The sequence below is a fragment of the Lissotriton helveticus genome, chromosome 6, assembly GCF_964261635.1.
Source record: "Lissotriton helveticus chromosome 6, aLisHel1.1, whole genome shotgun sequence".
NCBI classification, from domain to species: Eukaryota; Metazoa; Chordata; class Amphibia; order Caudata; family Salamandridae; genus Lissotriton; species Lissotriton helveticus.
In genome coordinates this window covers 1670692060-1670710476 of record NC_136067.1, presented here as the reverse complement: position 1 = coordinate 1670710476, position 18417 = coordinate 1670692060, and positions in this window count along the sequence as shown.

Genomic DNA, 18417 nt, shown 5'->3' with positions numbered 1-18417 from the left:
CACTGTCAGAATTTTTTCTGTAGAAGTGAATTTTATTTCAGCTTGTGAGTACAGGTGTAATTTATAAGCTATTGGTACTTTTCTCCTTCATTAAAGGTTAAGTACGTGAATCCGCATCTTCCTGGAATGATTCGAATTACAAGGTTGCGTATATTTACGCAAGTCTGTAAATGTGTTGTTGCTAACATGTCTGTTTGTACTGAAAGCAAAATTCTGTGTGTTTTTTAGTCCAATTAATTGTTTTAAAATCAGGTTTGATTAGTTCGTAGAGAGGTTTAACCCTTTCTGCGTAGTTTAGAATGTAAATTCTTCCAAAATTCAGGAAACCTAGAATTGACTGTAAGTTTTTCTGCGTTTTTGGAGGTTGGAGCAGCGCACACTTCTCTAAAAACTTGCCTGCCAGGCTTTTGCCTTCACTTGACAACTCATATCCCAGAAAAAGGACATTGAGGTGGGCATTTTGTGATTTCTTAAAATTGAATTTATTTTTCCTTCAGATGCGAAGCCAAGTATTATGGTATTCACTGTATTCAAGTGCCTGTCCAAGTCATCGTCTGTTAGATAGATGTCATCGACGTATGATAATGCTTCATGATCATAGGTTTGTAGTAACTCTGTTACTCTGGCTGAAAATAACCCTGGACTATTCTTAAATCCTTGGGGGAGACGACAGAATTGACGCTGGGTCCTCATAATCGAGAAAGCGATCAAGTACATACTTTCTGGTGTGATGTTTTGACAGAAGAAACCATTAGAAATATCTACTGTAGTTTTATATTTTTTACGCATGAAGTTATTCATTAGTGCGGCACTGTGGGCATTTTGTACTGCAAAGGTTTTGCAACAAGAGTTTAAATGTCTGTAATCCAAGACTAGACGATATGTATTGTCTGGTTTAGATACATGAAACAAAGGATTGTTCATTGACGAGGTGCATGTTTCAATCACCCCTTGGTATTCAAGTTGATATAAGATCTCCCTGACCTGTTTTTTAGCTTCTTGCTTGCTTGCTTTTAGTCATTGTTATTTATGTATGTATTTTATGGCTTAGAAACCATACATTGCTTTTACAGTATTATTTTATAATATTGTTCTCACTATACGCATTATACTTTGCAGCCTGCATTATGATTGTAGCAGTTCATTTCCTTAGCATGAGAAAGAAGACTGTTCAATAAACCTTTTATTGAAAAACGCCAGTCTCTGTTGAAACAACGCATGCACGATTGACTGAGTGAAATATTTATCTATTGTTTCCGTGACTCTAGAGATACTTCTTATTCTTGGGCAACAAAGTTGTCATGTTTATGGGGTTGTCAGAAACTAATCCTTCCTTGTGAATTCGAGAACGTTTTTAATGACCTCTGAGCTAGCTGGCACACACTATTAAGTTTAAAATATTTGATAGAGACCTAGTCGACCTCAGTCCTACGTCTAAACTATAGGATATATTATTCCAGTGCGCAGAGCTATTGGGAATATAGGAACTACACTACACTTTTAAAGTTGAACGCCCTCAGAGCCAAATGCTCGAGCTTTCACACGCACTTGTTGCCATTCCTGAATAATAAGCCAACAATCAGATTGCTGAGCAATTTTAGAGAGCATTGTTTCAATGAGACTCCTATTTATGTCCTGATGCAGTAACCGTTACCAATTGCCATTCCAGTTAAATTCATCTCGAAGGCTGCTTTTAAGATTGTTCTTACCCGCTCATTGACTGTTTTATAATTATTCGAGAGAAAGCTTATTATCTGCCTGAAGTTTAACCAGGGATCACAGCCCTGAAGCCAGCATTGTGCTAAAAAAGCTGCCCATGTTTTCAAATTAATGCCTTCGTGGAAGTCATCTAGCTTACAAAAGCCTAATATATTAAATGATTGTAATCCCTTACGCGAACGTTGAAGACCCCATAGTTCACAATCTTGAAGAGAGGTATATGCATGGCATGTTGGCACATTGTAAAATTTATCAAACTGCTGCATGCAATTTAGAAATTAGATCACAACTTTATATCTTGTTTCTTAGGTAATTTTGAGGTGTGCAGGAATGCTAGTAACTTAATTGCACTTTCTTTTAACATATGACTAAATTAAAAATTATTAAAATTTGAGGAAGGAGCCATGTGATAGTGCCCCATCCCGGTTGGGCGGTGCACCTCCCTCCAACATGGCGGCCGCCGGACTCCAAACCGAAAGTAGAATGAGTGGTCTAGATGCTCAAAACAAAGCCCCAGGGACGGAACTGAATTCTCTCGGAGGAGGGCCTAAAAATGCCAACTTGCTGTGGAAGGCTCTCGCCATCAAGGAAGGAGGAGAAGGTGAGCCGGAGGACAAGACGGAGGGAGAACGCGAGAAGGAGAGTCCAGAGTTACAGAATACTAGGACAGAGGCAGGAGCACATCGGGAAGACAAACCCCTACCAGAGAAGACAAACGACGAGGATAACAGCTCTGGGAGCATCGCCCTCGAGTCCGGTATTCCAGCAGGGAAAGTGGAGGCTGTGACTCCCCTCCCCACGGCCCAGGAGGATCGTGGGTTCAGGCAAGTGCCGGGATCTCTTTTACGGGGTTGGTGGGAGGGAATAGAGGGAATACGGGGCACAAAGCACTAGGACACCAAAAAACCCTTCCCTCACATAGGCGCCCTCGTGGAACTGACCAGTCGTGGACCACCCAACAATCATGAGGACCCTTTCCCCTTGGACTAAGGACATAAAGAAGTACCCCCTATCTAGCGGTGCTAGATCTTACAACCCCCTGGTTTACTTCCCCCCCTTTTATTTCATTTTGTTTGCTTCTACAAAAACCCATTGTGACTTGACCAAAAGAGGCTTGGAAAGGCCGAGCACAAGACCCTGAATAGCCCAAAATAAAGGCTTATCCCTATCATATCCCAAGACTCTGGTGTTCCTTTCGGAGAGAAGTTGAAGGTTGGGCAACCAACCACACTCGAGAGGGGGGGGCATGAGGACAAGCCACTAGCTGCTTTATTAAACTAAGTAGTGCAGCTTGACAATAAGTAGACAAATGAGGTAGTGCAAGCCCCCCAAGCTCTACGTCTAGTTGTAAAATAGATAACTTCACCCGAGGTTTAGTTTTTTGTCCAAACAAACTCACGGATCACTTTATCTACTTCATTAAAATATGAGATTGGTATTTTTAAAGGGAGATTGAAAAAAAAAATCAGCAAGGGAAGTATCGACATCTTTACTAAGGAGATTCGACCTAATATGGTCAGTGGTAAAAGTGACCATCTATCTAAAAGATTTTTGATTGTATTAAGTGTTTTTATATAATTTAAGTGAAAAAGTTGAGAGAAGCTGGCTGTAACATATAGGCCTAAACATCTAATAGGTCTAAAAGGCAGAAATGTCATCTCTTCAGGGAGATCGGCTCCTGATAAATTAAATAAGAGACTGATTGACCTTGTAACCCCGCAGCTCTGTAAATGCCTGGATTTCTCCAAGGGCCAACCAAATGTTCACCTTATCTGGGTTCATGTACAAGATCAAATCATCGACAAACAGCATAATTTTTGCCATTCCTATTATGGGAGCCCGAATTATTATATTAAAGCGAATCTTCATCGCCAGTGGCTATATAAAAAGAGAAAATAGAAGGGGGAAAAGGGGGCAGCCGTGTCTAGTACCCTCCCTTATCATCACTTCTCCCGATAGATCTGAATTTATAATTATTTTTGCGCTTATAGTTTCCTTCTAACACAATCAGGCTGAGTGGAAAGGCAAACCTCCCTAAAATGAAAAAAAGGGCCTGCCAATCCACCAGATGGAATGCCTTTTCTGCATCCATCATTAATATGGCATCACTAACCTTCCTAGCTGAAAAATAGTCAATAGCTTGAATAAATTTTTTTTATTTACAGCCATCGATTTACCAGGCAAGAACATTGTTTGTTGCACATGTATTACCTGTTGAGCACAGCCGAGATCCTATTCTCCCAAATTTTCATAAACAGCTTATAATCTGCATTCAATAGACCCTGTTTGGTCCGCATGTATTACATATTTCGCACAGCCCGAGCTCCTATTCGCCCCATTTTCATAAACAGCTTATAATCTACATGCAATAGACTTTTTGGGCAGTAGGAGCTCGGGTCATTAGGATCCTTATCCTTCTTCAGAATAGAGATCATGACAGATTCCTTAAATCTGTCCAAGACCGGCAGTCCATCCATCACCTGATTAAACAGGGATTCCAAAAATAGAGAAAGTTCCTTTAAAAACAACTTGTAGACTTCAATCGGTATCCCATTGTTACCACTTGCCATGGCACTAGCCATTTCTTTTATAATTTTCTTTAGTCCTGCCAAAGTAATCTGTTCATTCAGTACTCTACAGTCTTCTTCGGGGATCATAGGCAACTGTACTTGTTGCATCCTGGCAACTGTATCCCTGGCTACCCTGTGGTCAGATGTTGTGTTCACTGGATTCTGGATTGTAGAATCCAGGGGACAGTCAGAGATGAGCAGTTGCTGAAGGATGAAGGAGCCCTGTGCCCAGGAGTTGTATACTAGGAATAAATAACTTTTCATCAGTGCAAGCCTCTTGTGAACTTTTCCAAAAGTGGTGACGAAGGATGGGATCTTTGTGTTGAAGCACGTTATTTACAAAAAAGATCACATGAGTGGTGTTTATGGAAAACAACCTCTGAGGCTTGTTACAACCTGTGTTTGAGGTAAAATCTATTAAAAAAATATATTTTTTGACTCTCAGCTGTGCAAACGCTGATACCAAAATACTGTTAAAGCGATGTTTACCCCATTAATGGAGAATCCGTGTGTGAGGAATTCAATGTGTAATGTGTTACAATGTGACAATTGTGCGCTGTGCTGAGAAGTCTGAATCAAGTGCCTGTGCTGAGAAGTCTGAGTCAATTGCCCCGAGACTGCATTTTGTGTCGTATGAATTTGCTCTGTGTGTAACTCTGGAATGAATTGAACGGGCGAGTTTTACAAAGTGCCCATAATCGAACCATTTGAAGATTAACGGAAAATCTGGAAATTGGCAAATGGAAAAAAAAGTACTAAACTATATCTAAATAAGGAAGACGTTTGTTTGCCACTTGTTGTTCCTTGAACCTGCAAGCGAAACCGTTCGTTTGCCATTAATTATCTTTTAAATTCATTAAATTGTTACCGTCATTTCCTCGAACCTCGCAGCGTCAAGCTCTGAACTTCCTCCTTCATTCTCCAGTATGCTTGCATTGTGGGAGCACTGTAGGATCGTCTACGTCAGCCTGTTACGTAGAGGTCAGGTCTGAACAGCTCACAACCATGGACACCATCAATTGTCATTGCGCTTAAAGTGAACTATTCAAGGATTAAAGGGAACGATACGTCATTAGGGTCACATCTGCGCAGAGCACACCAATCACCACAGACACCATCTATGGACAGCGCGTTTGAAGTAATTTATTCAAAGTTTGAAGAGAACTACCTTGCAAGTTACATATGCCACAACGGTGACTACTTCTTTTATTTTAATTTATTATATTATCGTCCACAGACAGCGGTGACTACTTCTTTTATTTTAATTTTTTAAGTTATTGAATTTCAATGTTACTGAATTGATATAATTAGATAATTTACACGATTGATACATAATTCACTACATTTTGGTATTAAGGTTGATTACGTTAATTCAGTTAAACATAATTCACTGTTATTACACTTTTAAGTTAACAACACGATTGATTAAGTATGGATTCTGCATCTTCTGTACTACCTCCATCCAAATTTTTACAAGGACCTGGACTTCCTGCCATGATATGGGAAGATTGGTGCGAATCCTTTGACACCTAGCTGGAAGCCTTAGGTGGAGAAGCTTCCTGAACATCCAGGCAACTCGCTGTATTACAGCATAACTTAGGTGTAGAACGAAGAAAAGTTTTAAAAACGTTGCCCAAACCTGTGCATGTTGTTTCTACAGTCTTGGAGGTGGCTGACAGTGAGGGAAGTGAAACCAGTTCCAATGATACGTCTGTTGATGAATATGTTGAAGCCCTAAAAGCTTTAGAAAAAAAATAGCAATGTGGTAGAAAGACACATTTTTTTCAAGAGCTCAATGAACTGGTGAAAGTGTTCAACAGTATATCACAATTTTAAGAACATTAGCTTCCACATGTAAATTTGGAGACTTACATGAAGAAATCATTAGAGACCATTTTATTAACTGTGCAAACAACATGAAAATCCAAGATTGATTACTGGAACTTTCAAATTCTTCTTTACAAAAAACTATAGATACTGCTAGAAGAATGGAGAATACATCATAGTGTGTTAAAGAGTTAAACATTGAACAACATAAAGATAAAGTTGACACCCATAACATTAATGTAGTAAATAAGGGAAAAAAGTAGAACATAAAGATGAACATAAGAACATCATTCAACCTAAACCATTTATAGGAAGAGGTCAATCAAATTTGAATAGACGTACATGCTACAGATGTGGGAGTCCTAAACACACTGCAGATTTTATAAAATGTTCAGCTTCCAAAGTTACATGCTTTAAATGTAAAAAAACTAGGTCATTTTTCCAGGTGGTGCAAAACAGGAAACAACGGAAACTGGCAACATTCTGTAAATGTTGTAGGAACACTTGATAGGGATGAATATTTTGATGATGATGTTGAAGAAGATGATATTAAGGTCATGGTAATTTGTGATAACCAGGTAAATGAAGTATCCAAAGTATATCATCCTCCCATATGCAAAGTTCTAATCAACCAGTTTGCCACATCATTGTGGGCAGATTCATGCTCACCGTACTCCATCATCAATAAGCACATGTGGGAAATTGCAGGCAAGATTGCATTGTCACCACCTGATGTTGAGCCTGAAGGCTACTGTGGCACTAAATTACCATTACTAGGATACTTTGAGTGTCAATTATCCTACAAGGGCAGATCTACTCAAGGCAAGATATATGAGGTACAAGATGGGAGAGCGCTATTCTGTTGGAGAGAACAAAAGAACCGAGGAATCATACTAGATCCCAACCACCCTGACCAAGTATTGCTGTCTAATGCAACGTTGAAATGGGAAGCGAAAACTCCCAAGTTATTTACTGGCAAAATGGGTTGTTTAACCAAATTCGAACATAAGATTATACTAAAGTCAGATAGTGTTCCAGTCATCTATAAGGTCAGGAATGTTCCATTTGTATTGCGTACTCAACTAAAGGAAGCATTTAACAGATTATGTGATGCTAAGGTTATTGAACCTATAGAAGCTTCAGAATGGCTTAGTCCCATTATTTTGGCACGAAAACCTAATGGCAAGTTGTGAATGTGTGTTGACTTGAGAGATCTAAACAATAACATTTGGGTCGATCGTCATCGATTACCATGCATAAATGAGATGGTGGCCAGTATTAAAAATGCTATGTATTTTTCCTCAATTGAATTATCTAATGTGTATCATCAGGTCAAATTACATTCTGATTCGAAGCATTTAACTTCATTTATAAAACCAGAGGGTGCGTTTCAATATCTACGAATGTCATTCGGATTGGCATCCGCTTCAGCGGTTTTTCAAAGGCTTATGTGCAGTATTTTGAAAGGCATTGAAAATGTAAGAGTGTTTCAAGACGATGTTTTGGTGTGGGGTGATAATTTACACAACCATGATGATATTTTGAGGCATTGCAAGAGGCTGGTTTGACTGTATGTGCGGAAAAGTGTACATTTGGAGTCAAACAAACAGATTACCTAGGTCAGAAAATATCAAATGAAGGTGTCAAACCTAAAATTAACTTATTGGAAGCTTTTGAAAAAGCTCCAGCACCTTCCAACAAAGAACAATTACGTTCTTTGCTAGGACTCGCAGAGTATTATTCGAAATGTGTGCAACATTTTGCTAGCAAAGTGCATGATTTGAGGCTTTTGATGAAAAAGGGTACATCAGAAAGCCTTTGACAAAATCAAATTAGACATAGTTAAAGCTGTAGCATTGAAGCCATATGATCCATGTGATTTTTCTATTATTGTAGTAGATGTCAGTGCCTACGGTTTAGGCGCAGTAATAATGCAAAGAAAAGAAGGTGTGGAAGGCATAATAGCTTTTGCCTCATGCACCCTTAAAGGAGCGGAGGCAACTTATTCAGTGACCGAAAAAGAAGCATTAGCATGCTGGTGGGGTGTTGATCATTTCGAAACATACATTTGGGGGACAGCATTTGAGCTCAGAACTGATCATAGACATCTTATTGACATATTTACTACCAAGGGTGCATCCAGAGCAACACCTAGAATAGCGGAATGGTTATATCGTTTACAAGAATACAATTTTCAATTGAAATATGTGGCTGGTCACAAGAATATTAATGCTGATTGTTTGTCTCGTTTACCCTTACCTCACAATGACAATGACTGTCAGGAAGACAAAGAAGAATGGCATGTAGCAAGCGTACAAGACTCTTGCAAGGGTGCAATAAGTGAAGTAGAGTGGAAACAAGCAATACTTGATGAAAATAACTTACAACAAATTGTAAGTGAGTAATCTACAAAGACTAACTCATTCATTTTTTTAAAAGGGTGAACTCACAAATTACAAGATGGTATGGTCTAATTTATCTTTCACAGATGGTATTCTCAGAAGAGGAGGCAGATTAGTGGTACCCTGAGAGCTACGTACAAGATTACTAACATTGTTGCATGAAGGTCACAGTGGCATGTCGAGCATGAAAAGAAGAGCTAGGTATGATTTTTGGTGGCCTGCTATGGACAAAGATATAGACAGATGTGTACGTAATTGCATTGCATGTATGTGCCGTAATAAATCTCACAATTCTCAAGAAACAACTATTCTACCTACAATGTTTCCCTCTAAACCTTGGGAAAAGGTAGCAATTGACATATGTGGTCCTTTTTATGTCACAGGGATAAACAACAAATATGCCATGGTTCTTATGGATTATTTTACCAAGTGGCAGAAGTTGCTTTTGTAAGGGACATCAGAGCTGTCAATATAATTGAATTTTGTAAAGAAGTGTTTCGCAAGGAAGGTTATCAAAATTCTATTTTAACTGACAATGGGCCACAATTTATAGCTGACGAATTTGCCAAGTATGTAGAAAGCATGTGTGTTAAACATCTCACCACAGCAGTTTATAATCCAAGAGAAAACAGTATTGTGGAAAGGTTTAACCAAGTTTTAAAGGAGTGTATACAATTAGCTAATACAAATGGTGATGATTGCAAAAATACCGTAAAGAAGATGTTATGGTGTTACAGGAATACACCTCATTCAGCCAATGGTGAATCCCCTTTCAGTCTTCTTAAGGGTCGTGTGGCATGTACTAAAGTCAAACCTGCAAGGATGTGAAATACTGATTCAAAATAAATATTTAAGGAAGATATATTGGGTAGAGTATAAGATTATCAAAGCAGGTATGCACACAGACACAATGACAGAATTAAGAGAAGAATGGCAAAATGTACTACTGGTGAATGGGTACGAACCCGCGTATTAGGCAGTCAGAGAACATGTTTATCTAAATGGTCCAAACCCAAACAGATCACAAAAGTAGATGGCAACAGCATATGGGTGAGTGACGGAAAGAGGTGGAATGTAAGGAGTGTGACCAAGTGTAAAGAATTGGAGCGTGATGTTTGGTCAAGAGGACAGGGTTCTGTACCTTTTCATAATATACCATCCAATGAAAATGAAATGTTGAAACGTGTTAAGTCCAAACCTGTTAGGATGAAGGATTACGTTTATACCTGATCTCATTTTCATTTCTTTTTTTATTTTTTTTATTTTTATTATTATCAGTATTTTTTGTAGAGAGGAAGATATGTTGTATCCTGGCAACTGTATACCTGGCTACCCTGTGGTCATATGTTGTGTTCACTGGATTCTGGATTGTAAAAATCCAGGGGACAGTCAGAGATGAGCAGTTGCTGAAGGATGAAGGAGCCCTGTGCCCAGAAATTGTATACTAGGAATAAACAACTTTTCGTCAGTACAAGCCTCTTGTGAACTTTTTCAAAAGTACTGTCGTAAAATTATCCACAAAAGCCTGGATGTTAATTAGCTAGACTTCCACATAGATCTTCCTAAAATGAGACACAACAATTTCAGCTATTCTATCTTTAATGTTAACCAAGCTTGCAGTGCTAGGGTCCCTTATTTGTGGGAGTATTTGTCTACTCTGATGTGTTTTTGTTGAACAGGCTAGATATGTACCTATGTGTTGGCTCTCTTAGTAAACCGTTTGTTGAAATGCTTTGCTCCCAGAGATCTCTTCCAAAATAAAAACATGTTTTAGTTGTTCTTTCGCCCTTAGTAATTTATGCTGGAGCGCCTCTTCCTGAGAATCTTCTGGGGCCCTAGACAAAAGAACTTCCCTAGCCGGATCAACAGCGTTTTGAGGGCCTGTAATCTTATGTTGCCTTTGTTTGAAGAGGTTCACTCTGTATGCAATAACCCGTCCCCTAAAAGTAGCCTTAAAAGCCTCCCAGATCTTAAAACCTGATGCTGTGTTAACATTTTCCTTAAAAAAACATTGTATAAAATCATGGGTTTCAGCAATCCATATTGGGTCAGAGAGCAATGCTTTATCAAATTACCACCTGCTATTATCATTTACCCTGGGTTTCCTTAATACATTTAATAAGTGATGGCTTTCAGTTGGGAGTAGGTAGTCAGGTCTAGATATGTGTCTAAAGAACTGTAATTAAAAGCCCACTTTAATAGCAAAGTGAGATTTTAAGTCACAGTTCTGAAAATGTAACTTTTGGAAAGTTAGCATTTTTGTGTCCTAACCATTTGGTGCCTAAAGCCTGTCCTTGGGTAAGATGACTAGGTCCAGTTGGCACTTTGTCTTTGTGTATTGCTCCCAGACAGTGACACAAAGGGGGAATAGGTTTTGGCAGGATGGCCATCTCTGACTTGATAGGGGGGCGAGCTGTCACTTACCACACTAGCACATCACAAAATCTCTGCCTGAGCACACTCACACAAGGTTTGCCCATAGTCTATTGTGACCTCTGACAAGCTGGGACCAGGGCAAGGAGTCAGAAAATTCCAAAAACCTCTGGGGTGGAAAACCCCAGAACCAACTCCAACTTCATAGTGGGCACCAGGTATAAATAATGGTACCTCAGAGCCAACTCTTCAGTAGACTTCTGGACCGGTGGAAGAATCAGAAGAATGACTGCTGTGCTGGTTTTCTGCAAGGAGGACTGCCACTCTGCTGTGCTGCTCTGCTGCTCTCCTGCCTGTGTAAGAAGGACTGGACCTTCATCTTGAACCAAAAACATCCGGAGTAACTCTAAGAGCTAGGTGACTGGCTACTTCATCAGAAGACTCAGGGACAGAACAGGCTTCAACCATCTTGAACCTAGCACCTGGACTCAGTCTGCTGTAGGTCTAATTCCTCAAGTGGTGCCACCCCAGTCCTGGACCCTTGGAAGTAGATCTAAATGTGCTCTGCAAGCCCAACTCTGGTCCCAGGGGAACTGATGCAACGTGACGCATTGCATCCCAGAAACTTCACATCAGAGCCACTGTGTGACGCATCCTCTCCCAAAAACTTTGCATCGGAACCACTGTACTACTCAACCCAGACTCAGGTCTTTGTATCGGAACTGCTGCTGTGTGACGAATCCTCGATTCAGGTCTCTGCATCACTAGGCCCTCGTCAGCGGCCTCCTTGGTGACAATGCAGTACTTCGCATCGCAGCCTCGCAGCTCTTGAGGACCGCCACTGCGTTACGCATCTCATTCTCAACACCTGGACCTCACATCACCTCCACGGCATGATGCATCCTCCCCAAATAGGATTTAAGGGTCTCTTGTCCAGCAGACCTAACTGAGTCCCTGTAGCTGGGTTGAGCTCCATCACAGTTGGACTGAACTTGTGACTTTGTCCTGGTCAGGTGCAATCAGAAAGCCACAATTAGTGCTTTGTGCTTTTTGGTGTTATTTTCACTTACATTTTTAAAATTGCATATCTCTGGTTCTACTGATGGTATTTTTGTCACTTTAGCCTTCCATTATTTATTACATTTTACTCTACTGTTCTAAAGTGGCATGAGATTTTTCTTGTCTGTGTTTTCACTTTATTGCTGACCTTGACCCGGTCCAGCATGACCAGATATCCACAGTTTGCATTTTGTGCTTTTTGCCACTATTTTTGCCGAAATCTTTAAAAATGCAAATCTTTAGTTCTACTAATTGGATTTTTGTCAATTTGGTCTTGTTGTATTTAATAATAATTGTGCTACTTTTCTAATCTGGTGTGGGATCCCTTTGTGGTGTGTGTTCACTGTGTTACTGCTTTAAGTGCTGCATAAATACTTTACACATTACCTCTTAGTTAAGCCTAACTGCTTTGGGCCAAGCTACAAGACGAATTAGCAATGGTTAATTTAGGGTTTGCATGTGATTTCACAGTGATAAGGATTGTGACTGGTGCTTGTAGGGGTTCACACATTCAAACCGCAACCCAATTGTTTATGAAAACATGGTTAGGCACAAGACAAAGAGCAGAGTGCAACCCATGCACATTCAAACCGCAACCCAATTGTTTAAGAAAACATGGGTAGGCACAAGACAAAGAGCAGAGTGCAACCCATGGGAACTTGATTTTGATCCTGCATTTCCCAGACCATGTGACCACATGCCCTTCAAGGACAATACAGAAGTGCATGCAGCTCAATTGCAGAACAACTGCCCAACTAGCTGCAGATATTGTGCAAACTATCTTTCAATATAACTTTGAGATGCTATTCCTGGCTGAAATGTAGCTAAATCAAGCTTCCTCACCCCATTCAGATATGTTAATACACCATCATAGGTCTTGATCATCCTTTGCGTCAGGGCAGAAAGCTTGCAGTCATTTACAAAATTTCCATATACACCAAAACCTTTCCAATGAACAGACTCACATCTTGTGAACACATGGGAGTAGAAATCCTCACATCAGGCAGATCACTAGTTAAAATGTACCTCATATACAACCCTTCAGGGGACAACCAGTTTTTCATTCAACAAGTAATGGAAACATTTGCAGTACACACCATCTTACACCTGAATGGCATTATTCTTAGAGATTTAAACCTCCATTAGAATGACGAGGATGACAAACAAGTGTCCACTATAAACCACTTCTCCATCAATCAAAATCTGGTGCTAGCCTGCTCAAGCCCGACCCATATCAAAGGAGCAAAAGTCAATCAAATCATATCCAGGGAAGGAGTGCATTGACTCTATCATACCTAATGAGCAGACAGACTATCACTCAGTTTTATTCTACATCATAGTGTACACAGAACGAGTGAAAGGACAAGGAATAAAACCTAAACACTTGATAAAAGATACCACAAACATGAACAGAACCTCACACCCCTATATGAAATGCAGACTGTACTAGAATTAATGGCAAAATACAACTAAGCAATGGTAAACATAATGGAGGAAGTAGTCCCATTCAGCCTCAAAAGACTGAAACGCAGCTCTTGTCAACCCTGGTACAACCGAAACTAAAACAAAGAAAGGAGCAAGGTAACAACTACAAAAGATTTGAAATGCCAAAGCATACTTTTTTAGACCACATCTTGAAAACACCAGAAAATACCCAGATAAACATTTTGGAATTGTCAAACAACAGACCAGGACAAACAACACAACTATGATCAGCAAAAATTCCTAGGAGAATTGTGAAGTTTTCTTAACCTTTTTAGAAAAGAAAATATTGAAAATAAAAAACTCAATCACTAGCTACAGGGAAAGCTTACAAGTTGTCACAATCATTAACACTCACACCTCCCAAATGAAAATTATATCCTCTGCGAAAATTCTAACTACAAAACATCAAACCAAGGCCAGAATTAGGCAATGTGGAGTGAGTACAAAACCCTCAATGAACAAGTGATCAACAAAATCATAGTTTTGCTGAGACCAACCACACATTTCAATGTACCAATCTTCTCCGTAATCATACAGGAGTTCAGTCAACATTTCTCTCCCCTTTGCGCATTGATCGTAAACTCATTGATAACCCAAGGCACAACCCCAGACTGTCTGAAGGTTGGGCAAGTGACACTCCTCCTGAAAAATGCAGGTGTCGGTCTGAAAGATCTAAATAATTTTTTCCTGGTGTTGAACATCCGTTTCCTCACAAAATTAGTGGAAAATAAGTCCACAACCGATGCTATCAATACATTGAGCATATCTACTTGCTCGACAAGTTCCAATTTGGATTCAGACCAGTTCACAGCACAGAAACAGTAATTCCTGGAGAGACGTGGAATCCACTGTCTCCCCTACACTCTTCAACCACTATATGGAACGGCTGATGGAAACCCTAAACAATGGTATCTTGCATACCATTCAGATAATGCATAGTTATACTTAAAGATCCCCTCTCTGGAAGATACCATTCAACTCCACAAAATTCAGATAACAACCCAATCCTGGCTGTCTTGGAAGCACCTCCAACTGAACTCTCTGACAACATAAGTCCTACTTATCTCCCTTTCCAACATCTCCCCACCCATCCAAGAAGGTATCAACCATCTCAACATCCTAAATTGCACACCACTCATAGAATCAGTTAAATTTCTCTAGAGAACCCTGAATAAAAACTATGCAAGTGCAGGTCAGCATATCCATGTGTAGTGCATCTTTCCAACTCAACCTCCTAAAGAAGGTGAAACTGTTCATCCCAATACCAGACTTTTCCAGACTAGAATATGGCTGTTCAACCTTAACAAGGCTTACTATGTCATATAAAGCATGGCTCAATCTCTCGACAGAAAGACTGATTATATGTTTTGACCATATTACCCCTTCTCTAAAGTCTCTCAACTAGCTACCATTCAAAGATAGAACCCAGCTGAACCTAGCTTGCATAGCACTCAAAGCCCTGCACTACGGTGAACCTTGGTATCTAATAAAAATGATCCACATTTCAGAGGGCAGGCACTCCTGTAGGAGCGCAAGCTCCCTCCAGCTGAACCTTCCAAATTTAGAAAACAGAAGACCTACACACGCTCGTTATCACAACCTGCTCCAAGGATATGGCACTCTCTCCGATCAGAAATTTGGAACAACTCGTCTTTCATTTTAGAGAAAAAAGTAAGGCAGATTCTAATAAGCAGATTCTTACCATAATGATAGGAACCATAGACAACCTCCTCCCAGACAGTTTCATCTATGGGGCGACCATCTTGCCTAAGAACAAAATACAGAATGGGCAATAGTGCCTTTCACCCAATATTACAACCATGGACAGTGACCATTTGATTGCCTTAGCATCTAATTGCCACTGGCTTCCAGGAGAACAACCATGGAGGATGCTATGTTTTGTTACTGAGATGCTTTTGTTTTGACAATATATGTTTGTAATCATGTACAGATGTATGAATCCCTGGGGTTAAGTACTCGCTTTATACTACACTTTAAATAAATAAATAAAGTAAGTAAGGGATGCCGAAAGTTACTCAAGAGAATGGTAGACCATTTGTTAAAGATGTAGCTAGATGTTGGGCACACCAGGGGACTGCATCAGCATAAGAAAGCTTGTGCTTTCCTCCCATCTAGAGGCTCTCTAGTCAAAATAAATGACCTGTTTCGTGCCTTCAAATTATTCTGTGTGTTAATGCAGTTCATTTAACTTTTCACTAAGTATCTGTATTCAGATATTAACTGACACTCATTAAAATGTTGCCTAGTTCCGGATGACTGTACAGTATGTAGGTTGAGATAAATACTTTAGGGTGTGGTGCATGAGCTCTTTAGTGTTAATGCTTAGTCAGTCCGAGTTCACCATAACATTAACATACATTACATTTTAGAACTGCCGAATATGCTTGGGCCTAGTCCCAAAGGACCTCAAAATTTCTTTCTTTCTATTTACTAAACCCATATTGAGTGTTAGGAAATCATTTCCAACTTGCAAAATGGGGTTTTCAGTACACTCCAAATCACAAATAAGAGAGGTTTTGTAGTGTAGTTCCTACTATCCCAATAGGCTCTGCGTATTGGAATAATATCTTCAATAGTATAGACGTAGGACAGAGGTTAACTAGGTCTTCTACTGACGATATTAGACTTAAGTTTTGTGTGCCAGCTAGCTCAGAGTTCACTAGAAACTTTCTCGAATAGGCGAGGAGGAGTTTAACCTCCCTGGATAGACAAGAAGGGATTTAGTTTCTGACAACCATAGAACATGACAACTTTGCTCTCCCTAATCCAGAGTATATCTCCAGAGTCGTGTGAAAACAAAAGACAACTATTTTACTCAGTCAGTACGTGCATACTTAGTTCCACCAGATTGTAGAGAAAGAAGAGATGGGCGTGTTCAATAAAAGGTGTTATTTATTGATCAGTCTCTTTTTCTCATACAAGAGAAATGAATCGCTACAGTAGCAATACTTAAGGTTAAGTAAAGTGCATACGTTAAAAGCAGGATTATAAAATAATACTGTAAAAGCATTGATATGGTTTCTTAGCCATATGATACTTTAAAATGGATAAAAGATATACATACATATATACATTGACTAATCGTACTCAACTGGTGCTTCTAACTACGCCTACCCCGGTGTAACTGACCTAAGCCTAATACGTGGGAGGGAGTAAGTAAGTAGCAGTTTAAGTTAAGTTTGTTTTGCCAAGAATCTGACTCAGGAATTCTCTGTAAGGGGTTAGTCAGTTCAGTACCTGGGATTTAGAAGGCAAGAGGGCTGGTATCTCTTTCTCAGGACTCGGTATCCCAGTCACCCGCGAGGGCAAGCTGGAAACGCTGGAGGCTGGAATCCTCGGCAAGAGGAAAGGCAGCGTTTCTCCTCAACGCGTCAAAAGGGAGGGGCAGCGTCCGTGGGTTTCCTGCATCAGCTGGGCTCTCCGGCAAGTAGTCGCTGCTCCAAGCTCATCACCACCGTGTCTTTACTTAGGGCAGTGTCGGCATATTTATACCTGAGAGGTGCCGGGTCTGACGTAAGGATGGACATAAGACGTCAATTAAGAACTGGTCGTTCTTACATTCTTTACAGGAGTTCTCGAACGAAATCAAAACAATAGCAGCTGGGATTTCCCAGGTTTGCTGGAGGCTTGGTTTGTTTAGAGAACTCGGTGTGCTTTCTAGGGGGCTGGAGGAATAGTGCTTGCTCAATGTGACAGCATGCGCTATGACTTAATCTGAGAACGGGTTTCTGTGCCGTTGTATGGACATTAGTGAATAATAACCGGACAAGGGTCAGAAATAGGAGTATCGATACAGGTCCCTAGATAAACATACTACACCCACTCCACGAATTCATGTCCATATTTACTAACCTAATCAATAGTAAACATAACTAATAGTGCATGTGTATACCGAACCACCCCAAAATACATCGTTTGCATTTAAAAAATAGGCATATTCGAAATACACGAAAAATGAATACAGGTACTGTATGCATTCAAGCAGTGTAATCATTCAAAAAAGGATGCACAATTTATCTCAGCATGAATGATTTGCGAAAATTACACATGAAATGGCTCTTAATACAGAAGAAAAAGTGCGAGACCATCTCATCACATATAAATACAATTATTAGAAATACGCTAGAGGCTGAGGTAATGTATTGTCTCTAGAGTTCCTAAAAATAGAAGTTCTGTTCTCTAGGAATTGTTTTACTTTAAGCAGAAGATAAGTGCCAAAAGGTAAATATTATGGGTTTGGGAGAAAGTTTTCGTTTTTCAGTGAAGAAGGAAAAAAAATTGTCAGTAGCTTTGTTTTTAAAACCGAAGGCCAAATTCAGAGTTCAGGAAACGCTGTGTGCAATCTTGCTTAAAGTCATTCTCCCTGTTCTGGTGAAAACATCATTTCAGACAGACTCTCGAAAAAACAGTCTACCGCTTCTGGTGAAAGTTCGACCAAGTTGGAAAATGTCGCTACCATGCAGTCATGCGCATGTTCGCTTTCAGTGATGTTTAGACCAGTACTGCTTACAGAAGGTCGTACCTGGTTGATGCTGCTCTCATCCTGTACTTCACTACCCTTCAATCGTAGTGGTGAAGTCTCCACGAATGCCGTCATCAGGATAGGTAGCCGCTGGGGACAGCACAATGCATGAGCCTTTACTGGACCCAACAAAGTATCTGCATCCAATGGTACTTCTGATTGTAGTGTAAGACAGGTGTCCAACACGCATTCTTCGCCGCATAGCATGCATCTTAATACAGGTAAGACACAATTCTGCCATATGGGTCTGAACGAAAGAAACCAGGTCATATTTAGATCTCTTAGCCGGGCTAATCCAAGGACTTTAGTTATGCGGTCCCGGTAGCGTATAGCTAGGATCGTTTCTTCCATTGTTGCTGGAGTCTTGTCTGTGACATGGCTTGCCATAACGAAGCAAGAGTAGCAAAAATAGGATGCCTGCTACGAGTCCCAACAGGAG